Source organism: Triticum dicoccoides, chromosome 2A (genome assembly GCF_002162155.2).
Source record: "Triticum dicoccoides isolate Atlit2015 ecotype Zavitan chromosome 2A, WEW_v2.0, whole genome shotgun sequence".
Lineage (NCBI taxonomy): Eukaryota > Viridiplantae > Streptophyta > Magnoliopsida > Poales > Poaceae > Triticum > Triticum dicoccoides.
Window position 1 is genome coordinate 166,609,978 of NC_041382.1, and position 12,422 is coordinate 166,622,399.

Below are 12,422 nucleotides of genomic sequence, written 5' to 3' on the forward strand. Positions count from 1 at the left end.
ACACGCTCTGCCGCCGGTGCCCATCGGTAGTTGTTGCTGGCCGCTGTTGCCACCACACCACCATCGAAAGCCAGGGCCATCGCCCGCTCCGCCGTCGTGGCCCAAAGGCGGGAGATGGCCGTCGTGGCCGCCACCCCACTGCCAGCCACTGTGTCCTTCACCTGCTCTGCCACCGCGGCCCGAAGGCGGGAGGTGGTGGTCATGGCCGCCACCCTGTCATCGGCCCCCGTGGCCGCCAGCCCACCGTCGACCGCTGGGGTCATCACCCGCTCCGCCACTGCAGCCCGAAGGCGGGAGGCGGATGTGGATGCCCGCACGTGCGACAGCGACCTTGCGTGCTACACCGAGTTTCTGTGGGAGGAGGAGGAGTGCCTCGTCGAGCACGCAAAGAGCCTTACCGCCGCAGTGGCCGCGACACACATTGCCTCAGAGGCAAGGAATCAGGAGATATACTAGGAGAACCACCGCTTCGAGAGGGGTCGTCTGGAGCGGCACAACGCGTTTGAGGTGAGTGTCTCTGAAGCTACAATAGCGGCAGGCACCGCATTGCGGTTGCCCAGCTCGTCGGTAGGCTCCTCCTCCTCCGCCTCTTACTGAGCGTGCTCGGCAGAGGAGAGGCACCCGGAAGTAGTACAAAGCCCCTCCATAGTAGTAGTAGTATTTAGGGGCTATTTTGTTTAGTTCATCTGACTATAGATGTGGTGGAACTGTACAACATACTTAAAATTAGCTAGTATATATAGTTGAACTAGCTATTTCAGTACGTGGTTGGCAACAATTGGGGAAAAGTTTGGCCGGTTCAGCTGTCGAGTTGAACTGTTTGTATAAATTAAGAACGACTGCTTAATCTATGAATGAAATGTATGGTTAATTACTGAATTTTAGTTGCAAAATTTAGATACTGCTAGTGATTTTTAGCTTCATATTTTGACAAATCGCAGTGTTACAAGGAATGAAAAATCTTGTCAAATTGTTTGTACGTGGTTGCACACGCGTCATCCAAAACAACCGTTTGCGTTGAAGGGATGCACAAATCCTGCGCTGCTCTCACTTTGCATATGGGTGTTCTATCTAAAACGTTTGCGATCAAGAGCTGCATAAATCCTGCTCGGCACATTTTCTATTGGCTTCCTGGGGAAGCTATCGGTTTGCATACGGGTGTTCTAACTAAAATGTTTGCGATGAGTGTTTTATATTTAAAAATAAAATTAAACTACGGCTTGGACGCTATTAATGGAGATGATGCGAGCAAAGGCGGGCGGCCATGGAAGTCAAAGGGCTCGCTTCCCAGTGAGCCTATGCAGCGTACAACTCGCGCACTTCCCGGTGAGCCTGCGCACTCGAGGACAGCTTGCACGCCTCTCGGTCAGCCTGTGCACCGGACGGCGCTCGCATGCCTCCCTCCCAGTCAAGGTCAAGCAGCTGTCCGCACGGCACCTCCTACAGCCATTAAAACCAAGACACGTGGCGTCACGTGAATGGTTAATAGAATTTTAGATTTACTAGAATTTAAAACCAGACATCTCAATGTTTTGCTGGCAATCAACGGTGCCATGGTGTTTGAAATTGATTCCCATTTCTTGCATGGGACCTAAGCATGCACCCAAGGACACATATTTGATTTTCAACCAATTTATATGCACTGGAGCATGTGCATGTAGTTCAAATTTGAATTATGCACATAAATGCATTGAAAACTCAGTTAATGCATAAAAATGTCCAAACAAACCCCGAAAAATCACAAAAATTCACAAAACACTCCTGTTGTTCTATGTTGACACGAGAAAAAAAATTGAAAGCAATAAGAGGCAATGGATATTGTTTTGTCCCCAAAGGGAGGACGTTCCCTACCGAAAACCATCATGCTTGTTGTGAGAAGCTTCGGTTTGTGAGAAGCATATACCCAAACCTGCCCCAAATGGGACAAAATTTGTACCACGGCATGTTGATGCCGCTCCATGAAAGCATGCTAGGTTTCATGAATTTCAGACGAGTTTTGGATTTACTAGAATTTAAAAACAAGCATATCAATGTTTTGCCGGCAATCAACGGTGCCCTGGTGTTTGAAATTCATTCTCATTTCTTGCATGGGACCTAAGCAAGCAACCAAGGACACACATTTGATTTTTCAACCAATTTATATGCACTGGAGCATGTACATGTAGTTCAAATTTGAATTATGCACATAACTACATTGAAACCATAGTTAATGCATAAAAATGTCCAAACGAACCCCAAAAATTCACAAAAATTCACACAACACTCCTGCTGTTCTATGTTGATACGAGAAAAAAAATTGAAAGCAATAAGAGGCAATGGATATCGTTTCGTCCCCAAAGGTGGGACGTTCCCTACCGAAAACCATCATGCTTGTTGTGAGAAGCTCCGGTTTGTGAGAAGCATATACCCAAACCTGCCCCAAATGGGACAAAATTTGTACCACGGCATGTTGATGCCGCTCCATGATAGCATGCTAAGTTTCATGAATTTCAGACGAGTTTTGGATTTACTAGAATTTAAAAACCAGGCATCTCAATGTTTTGCCGGCAATCAACGGTGCCCTGGTGTTTGAAATTCATTCCCATTTCTCGCATGGGACCTAAGTATGCACCCAAGGACACAGATTTGATTTTTCAACCAATTTATATGCACTGGAGCATGTGCATGTAATTCAAATTTGAATTATGCACATAAATGCATCGAAAACTTAGTTAATGCATAAAAATGTCCAAACGAACCCTGAAAAATCACAAAAAATCACACAACACTCCTATTAATCTATGTTGACATGAGAAAAAATTTGAAAGCAATAAGAGGCAATGGATATCATTTCATCCCCAAAGGTGGGACGTTCCCTACCGAAAACCATCATGCTTGTTGTGAGAAGCTCCGATTTGTGAGAAGCATATACCCAAACCCGCCCCAAATGGAACAAATTTTGTACCATAGCATGTTGATGCCGCTCCATGATAGCATGCCAAGTTTCATGAATTTCAGACGAGTTTTGGATTTACTAGAATTTACAAATCAGGCATCTCAATGTTTTGCCGGCAATCAACGATGCCCCTGTGTTCGAAATTCATTCCCATTTCTTGCATGGGACCTAAGCATGCACCCACGGACACAGATTTGATTTTTCAACCAATTTATATGCACCGGAGCATGTGCATGTAGTTCAAATTTGAATTATGCACATAAAATGAATTGAAAACTCAGTTAATGCATAAAAATGTCCAAATGAACCCCGAAAAATCACAAAAATTCACACAACACTCCTGTTGTTCTATGTTGACACAAGAGAAAATTTTAAAAGCAATAACGGGCAATGGATATCGTTTCGTCCCCAAAGGTGGGACTTTCCCTACCAAAAACCATCATGCTTGTTGTGAGAAGCACCAGTTTGTGAGAAGCATATACCCAAACCTACCCCAAATGGGACAAAAATTTTACCACGGCATGTTGATGCCGCTCCATGATAGCATGCCAATTTTCATGAATTTCAGACAAGTTTTTGATTTACTAGAATTTAAAAACCAGGCATCTCAATGTTTTGCCGGCAATCAACGGTGCCCTGGTGTTTGAAATTCATTCTCATTTCTTGCATGTGACCTAAGCATGCACCCAAGGACACAGATTTGATTTTTCAACCAATTTATATGCACTGGAGCATGTGCATGTAGTTCAAATTTGAATTGTTCACCTGAAATGGCTAGAAAACTAATTTAATGTATAAAATGTTCAAACGAACCCTGAATAATTCCAATTCTTTTATGACACACATATAGTTGCATGTTCACTCCAGATAAAAGGTCTAGCAATTCAAACACCGTCCATTGCCGCTGTGACCCCATTATGTAATTCAAATCAAGATGAAAAATCAAGTAGGTCGCATACAGTTTATTATCAGCAACCGTGTGAGATGTAGTACAAAATATCTTGGAGCACCGTCTATGTATAGTACGCCTATGGCTTACGCAAGAAGGTGTGTCGGCTACAGTCCACAACTTGCCTCCCAAGCACACTAGCTCGCTCCCCAAATATCATTTTACTGTTCAATCGTCGCCGGTGAAAGATGGGCACGTGGACCCGTGTCGCGAGGACAACTTCGATGGCCCACTCCGGCGAGAGCGCGGCCGCAGCCGCCATGCGCGTGCTAACAAGGTGCATGAGCATGGCCGCAATTTGCGACCAGGTGGCAAAGGCAGCCCAAACGGCCACTGTTGCTTCTCAGGTGGCGGCAGCAACATCTGCCTCGGGGATAGCAACTGGCAAGAGCGGCATAGCAGCTGTCTGTTCCACAGCGATGGCCTTAGCCCTGATGGAGGCCGCCCACGACCATGTCGAGGCCGCCCACGCCCAGCTCCTGGTAGTCACCGCACAAATCGAATGAAGCTTCTCCGATAACGGTCGACAACCCACGGCTGAAGAGCTGGCAATCGCCGAGAGCATTCGAGCAGCCGTCCATTCCTCCGCCGCATACCTTGCGATGATGGAGCCCGTCCAAGCCCAGATCGCGTCCGCCCACGCCCAGCTCGTGGCGGCCTTTTCCGACGAGATGGCAGACGCGGATGGCGAGATGCTTGCCGAGTATGTTGCGATGGATGCCATGGAGCCCCTTCCCCAGGAGACCGTCGGGCGTGAGTTGGACATGGAGGCAGTGGCGGAGATCGATGAGCACCAGCCGTAGTAGTACTCTTTGTTTTGTTTAATTAAGAGCGCCGGTCTTTAATTTGTTAGAGTAATGTTTAGGACAGCTAGCTATGTTTAATTGCTGAACTTGCTCGATTAAGAAGTGTGGGTGTGTTGTAGTCTCCTTTGTGTACCCAAATTATGCAATGACGTGGATGACCATTGTAACCATGGAAATCCGAACGAAAACTTTTGACGTTCAAACTCATCACACACGGGTTAAGCTATCTGAATCATTTGTGATGTCCACATATCGTACACAGTTCTAAATAAGGGACCGTGTCTGATGACACTTTGCGCGCCAGTTTTTTGCCTGAAGCGATTCCAAATTTTCGGCTTCCGCGGAAATATCTACCTCCCCGCCCCCTCCCCCTTACCAAAAGCCACAGTTCCCCTCTTTCCGCCTTCCTTTCCAAGTTGAAACCTTCACTCCTTGCTTGCAGCGCCGCCGCCTCCTTGCCGGCGACCCTCCTTCACGCTGCTCGGCCTCCTCTATCCAGGCAGGTAATCCACACCCGACCCCCATCCTCCTCCTCCTTTCACATCCCACATGCCCAAACCGTCAGCGCGAGCACGACACCTTCCACCCAAATCACCGACCCCTCCACCAAAAAAGCGCCGGCCTAAGCCATGGTGCATGAAGTATAGCCAGGACCTCAAGGAGGATTTGGCAGCGGAGAAGCAAATCGCGACCGCACACGCGGATTAGGTCACGATGGCTGCCATTCGTGACGAGCCCCGGATCTTGAAGGAGCACCTTGCCAATTGCTAGCTACGCCGGTTAAGCATGCTTGGTTTACTCGTTGCGTGTGCTGCTCCTGCCTTTCCTTCACAAATTCTAGTGAAATATGGTATATAATTTCACCATGCAATCTGTTGCTCTAGTATATATGTTCCATATGTTGTGCAGTGTGGTGCTCACTTATTAACTGTTTTGTTAATTAGTTGTCATCTTCAGTTAACTCTTTGGTTCAATTCTGCAAATGTGATGTTCAATTGTTCAGGCTGCAATTTTGTATTGTCTTCCATGTGAGAAATAAATCAAATTTATCTTTACAAAATTGTGGATGCATTCTGTTATTGTATACCATGTGAGTAATAAATTTAATTTGGCTGTAGTAAATACATGAGAAACAAATACAATTGCTACAATTGGCTGTAGTTAACTGTTTGGTTAACTCTCCGATCTTCTATTAGTAGTATGTTGTATTGTGCAATGTGGTGCTCAGTTAATGTTTGGTTCATTTGTTGTGGTGTTTAGTTAACTGTTTGGTTCAATTCTGCAATGCGTTGTCCAATTTTTATGGGTAGAATTTTGTATTGTTGTGCATGTGAGGAATAAATCGAATTTGGCTGCACTTATACATGAGAAACATATACAAGTGCTATATTTCCTAGTTCTTAATCATGCTTGGTTTGGGTAAATGGGTTTTCCATGTGGCTTCAATTAATCCGATGAATCTGCAATGTGCTTATTTTTCATCAACATATTTTACTGATAGCATGCGAACCTTACTTAACCTGATGACTAACTACCGTATATGTGTTCTAGGGAAACAATGGGAAGCACTGAGCTTTACAATCTAGGTTAGCACGTGCATGGTCCGTTGTCTAATAGCACATTATTGTGCAATTACAGGAACCATTCTAATATTTTGGTTTTTAACAATTTGGTGTTGCACATGTAGGTCCTGCTGTCAGAGGTTTTGACCTACTATTCGACCCTTTTTGCATATGGGGAAATGAGTTGTCCATGAATATCAATCAAATCAAGAAACTCAGAAAGATTGCTAGGATAAATAATTTAGCGACAAAAAACAACAAGATCTTTGTCTGCACAATGAAGAAGACATCAGTTCACGACAAGGTGGTACTAACTATTATACCTTGCCTTTTTTTATTCCTTTGCCCCATTTCCAATATAGAGAAGATATTTATGCACATCCTTGTTTTCGAGCCTTTCCAAAGTAGTTCACTCATGATTACCTCTCAAACCACCTCTATGGTCAGGAGGTGAGGAAGGTTTTCATACAACACCCACGCTTCAATATTGAAGTGTTCCTGAAGAGGACGAAGGACGGACGGTCAATCATCCACAGGCACTGGCCTAAAGTTGCAAAGACCTTCAACATGAATGAATGCTTGATATTCGCCTTCCGCTTCAGCAGTTTTGTAGATGAGATGCATCTGTCTATATATCGTCTATGATGTTAATTTTGAAAGGTTCTACATGTTGCATGTGGAACTTGCTGCTGGTGTAGTTGTGTAATAGGGTAGCTGAGTGTTGAAGCTATATCATGTTGTACTATGATGTATTTCAATTATGAAATTCTGCTTCCTTAATATGGAAATGAAATATATTGTGTGCTTAATATGAAATGTCAATTAGATTAATAAATGGATTATGAATAATCGAATAATTAGCCCGCTAATGGTGAATTAGCCTGCTAATTGTATTTTGCTATTGCAAACGGTTGTTGAAAAAATACCGTGGGCGATGACCTCAGGCAATGCACACAGTTTCTAGGAATAAACCGTGTTGGATCAATGAACAATCACAGACGACTTTCTCTTGAAAACTGTTTGCGTTAGGCCACCTTGCGCAAACGTTTACCACATAAAAACTGTGTGTGATGGACATCCTTTGCCACATAGTTTCTTCTACGGACCGTGTGTGATACATTCAATAACGCAAACGATTTAACGGGAAAAATTATGTGTGATGTACTTGTGAATGAAAACATTTTCCTTAGAGCGACTGTGTGGGATGTGCATACGAACGAAAACGTTTAGCGCGGACTGACTGTGTGGGATGTACTTGCGACCGGAAACAATTTCGCCGTATAATTGTATTTTTAGCTCTATTGTACGTATTTCCATATTTGAGTGCTCGCCGGTTGCACACGACCTCATTTTGCCGAACGTGTGTGCCAGGAGGGCATACCCCCGACGGTTTCTAGGTCGTGTGGGAAGGACCCCCCTATCGCCCACTCACTTGGCGGCGGTTCCAAATGCCGTCGCAGAAATGGGTTAAAAACCGTTTGTTTAGGACCGACGCATACCAGTGGTTATATTATTATGGATCCTCCATCATGTGGTGCTTGCTTAGGATCTTTTGCTAGCAAAAAATTCTGTACCAAGAAGGAATACTGCTTGTGCATCCAAAATCCTTGAACCAAGTTTCTTCCATAGGTATCTACCATATCTACCTACTTGCGGTATTTACCCGCCATTACAAGTAAATTTGTATGTGCCATACTCTAAATCTGCAAATAATAATCTGTTTTGTATGCCCAAATCGCTCATGAAGCAACAGGGGGAGGTCAGTATCTTCCACGCTAGGTGGGTTATTCTATGATGAGTGCTTATTCGCTTGTCATTCATGAGAAAGTGGCTGGTAATTATGATGCCCAATCCTATTATCAAAATCAAAATCAAAATATAATAATGAAACAAAACTCCCTCGGATTATTGTTGGTACGGAGGGCACCCGAGGATTCGGCTAGCCATGGCTTGTGTTTATTGGTGGAGAGGGAGTAAAAAAATTACCTTTCTGTTTGGGAACCGCCTATAATGTGTCTAGCATGGAAGATATTGTGAACTCTCGGTCGTTACATTGACAATGAAATCATACCTCTCAAAATTATATTCATCTCTGTTTTAAAGCTTCGAGCTCTGGCACCTCTGCAAATCCCTACTTCCCTCCGCAAAGGGCCTATCTTTTACTTTTATGTAAGAGTCAGTAGTATTCCTTCTCATTTCAACCTCAATTATTCTCTAGTTGGCAAGCATCATGTGGTGGGGAAATATCCAAGCGTATATGGCCATTCAAATATATTTGATCATGAATTATTATTGTTGACAATTATCTATATGATAAATAAGTTGGGAGGTGAAACATTAAGCCCCTATCTTTCTCTATGTTCGATGGATGTTATTTGTTCTAAAAATATGCTTTGAGTGCCAGCAATCATGGAAGACTATATGATAGTTGAGTATGTTGAATTTGCTAAATAAAAGCTCTTACATAGACCTTTCCTGAAAATAAGATGAATTGCAATTGTTTGATGACTGAGAACATAGTTTGTTAGTTTTCAAGAAAGTTTATGCTTTATGCTTTAACATGTGATTAGCTTGTTACTTGATCATGAGAAGTTTTATGAGATGAGCTACTGCTTATGGTATATAATGATGCTAGAAAAAGTGTTTGGAACTATCATTGATCAAATTTATTCACCATGCTGGCATTCACACTTCATAAATTATTTCTTTTATCATTACCTACCCGAGGACGGGTAGGAATTAAGCTTGGGGATGCTGATAGTCTCCAACTTATCTATAATTTATGAAGTATTCATGCCATGTTTACAACAATTTTATATGGTTTCGGTATGATTTGATTAGAACTAACCCGGACTAACGCTGTCTTTAGCAGAACTACCATGGTGTCACTTTTGTGTAGAAATAAAAGTTCTCAGAATGGGTTGAAAATTTACAGTGATTTTTTATGGATCAAAAGAGACCCCCGAAGAACTGGAGCTCGGCCAGGAAGTGGACAAGGGAGCCACAAGCCTGGGGGGCGCGCCCACCCTCCTAGGCCGTGCCCCCCGAGCTTGTGGGCCCCTCGGGCACCCCCTTGATTGGAGACCGACGATGCCAAAAAATCCTATAAATACCAAAACCCCCCTGAAAAGAACCATAAGCCTCCACAAGCCTCTGTAGCCACAAAAAACCAATTGGGGCCCTATTTCGGCACCCTACTAGAGGGGGGAAATCATCACCCGAGGCCATGTTCACCATCCTAGTGGCCACCATGATGAGGAGGGAGTAGTTCACCCTCGGGGCTGAGGGTATATATGTACTAGTAGCTATGTGTTTGATCTCTCTTGCTCATGTTCTTGATTTGGCACGATCTTGATGTACCGCGAGTCTTGTTAATATATTTGGATCTTATGGTGTTCTTCCCTCTCCACCTTCTTGTAATGAATTGAGTCTTGCTCTTTGAGGTGTCGTTATGTTGGATTGAATATTGGATTTGAGAACACTTGATGTATGTCTTGCATATGCATATCCGTGGTGACAATGGGGTATCATATATTGATTTACTTGATGTATGTTTTGGCACTCAACTCGTGGATCCCCGAGGTGACATCGGGGTAATCTATGCATAGGGGTTGATGCATGTTTTCATCCTAGGTTATCCGATAGAAACTTTGGAGTGGACCTTTGTTGCACGTTGAGGGATTGTTATATGATCCAATTGTGTTTTCGTTGTTGAGAGATTTTGCACTAGTGAAAGTATGAACACTAGGCCTTGTTTTCAAGCATTGCAATACCGTTTTTGCTCACTTTTGTTACTAGTTACCTTGTTGTTTTTATATTTCCAGATTACAAAAACCTATATCTACTATCCATATTACACTTGTATCACCATCTCTTCGCCGAACTAGTGCACCTATACAATTTACCATTGTATTGGGTGTGTTGGGGACACAAGAGACTCTTTATTATTTGGTTGCAGGGTTATCTGAGAGAGACCATCTTCATCCTACGCCTCCCACGATTGATAAACCTTAGGTCATCCACTTGAGGGAAATTTGCTACGGTCCTAGAAACCTCTGCGCTTGGAGGCCCAACACGAGTCTACAAGAACAAGTTGTGTAGTAGATATCACTTGCCCAGTGACAACAAGGGTAGTGAGGCACGTATTTGTATTGTTGCTACTAAGGGGAAAACGATAGGGTTTAATCATATTGCTTGGTTTTATTCTAACTACATTATCTCATCTTGGTTAAAGCGTTACTTTGTTTGCCATGAACTTAGTACCATAGATGCATGTTGGATAGCGGTTGATTGGTGGAGTAATAGTAGTAGATGCAGGCATGAGTCGGTCTACTTGTCATGGACATAATGCCTATATACATGATCATACCATGAATAACGACATAACTATGCACTTTTCTATCAATTGCACAACAGTAATTTGTTTACCTGTCGTATGCTATTCTTATGAGACAGAAGCCTCTAGTGAAAATTATGCCCCCCGTGTCTACTTTATATATGCCCGTGCGTTGCTACGGGTTGAACACTGACCATGTCGACCGCTCATACATGTAAATGTGGCAACCTAGAGGTTTCTCACCATGCTCAGATTGATCTAACAATATTCAGAATGTGCAAAGTGCAATCAACATGGAGTTTAATCACTCGTCAGATGTTGAACCAAATCTTAAAATTTCCCCAATACCACACTTTAAAGATTGCTGCCACTGATTGAACAATATTTATATGATATAATCATATAAAGATAACTTAGCACATTTACTATAATAATGTATATTTCTGAAGTCATGGCATAGTAGTACAAATCAACCAAACACTCTACTGAAGTAAGCATAAATGACAAAGAATGGCTCACATTTCTTGTCAAAATGTCCAAAAGGAAGCTTGAAAAAAACACTTTTGTTGTAGAACCATAATGGCATTAGTCCTCCCATCCTGGAATAAATTTTTTATATTCTTTGTTTGTTTGTTGATGCATGGTTTTATATAAATAGCAAAAATGATGTGCGTTGCAACAACTAATAAAATTGTGAATTGCGGCCTTGAAATAAAGCCATTGATAACATAACATAACACATGTAATGATTAAAAATAGTGTACAACCAACATTATTAATTGGAATCAAATAAAATTGCTCACGGGGTGCACTTAAAAATCAGAAATACCCAGGCTAGTGATCATCCATTTCTCCTTCATGTGCATGGATTTGGGTGTTCTTATGGAACTGAAAGTGATGGAAACCGACGACGGTATTTGCAAGGAGATCTACTGATGCATGGCAGTTTCTAGTGCAAGCATCACCGACTTCGGGCCTATTCGGTTGCTCTCACATTTGGCTATGTTGCTGCAATCTTAAGCTCGTCCTCCCTGTGATGATTTCTTCCACTTGCCACCATTATTCTGAGTCAATTTCTGACACCTGAGTCCCACATCAACTGTAAGATCGAAACCAGCATGTTAAACTCATGCCAATAGCAAGCAAAAATTCAATGGTGCAAGTACTGCTCTTTGCTTAACCAGTCATTCTTCACAATTTTGGTTCATTCGTAGAGGTAGGCTCAAGGCTTTGGGATTTTCTAATGATGTGATTGAAGAAATCCTACAATTCTGGCAGATTCTTTTTCCCGTCAGAGCTAATGATCCGATAAAGCACATTGTCAACATTTTTGTTGAAGCAATATATGTATTTTACTAATTTTCCCTCCTTTTTCTTGCATGTTCAGACCCCAACCGGCCTAAGTGCAACATTGACCTTCAGTGTTGAATGGCCATGTGCAGGCCTATAGTCTTTAGTGTAGGGAAACGTTGCATGGGAAAAAAATTCTACGCACATGCAATGATCTATCCATGGAGATGCATAAAAACTAGCGGGAGAGTGTGTCTACGTACCCTCGTAGACTGTAAGTGGAAGCGTTTCACAACGGGGTCGATGTAGTCGAACTTTCCTCGCGATCCACCGATCGAGTACCGAACGTACGACACCTCCGAGTTCTGCACACGTTCAGCTTGGTGACGTCCCTCACCTTCTTGATCCAGTAAGATGTCGAGGTAGTAGATGAGTTCTGTCAGCATGATGGCGTGGTGACGGTGATGGTGAAGTGATCCTCGCAGGGCTTTGCCTAAGCACTACGGAAATATGACTGAGGGTGTAAACGGTGGAGGGGGCGCCG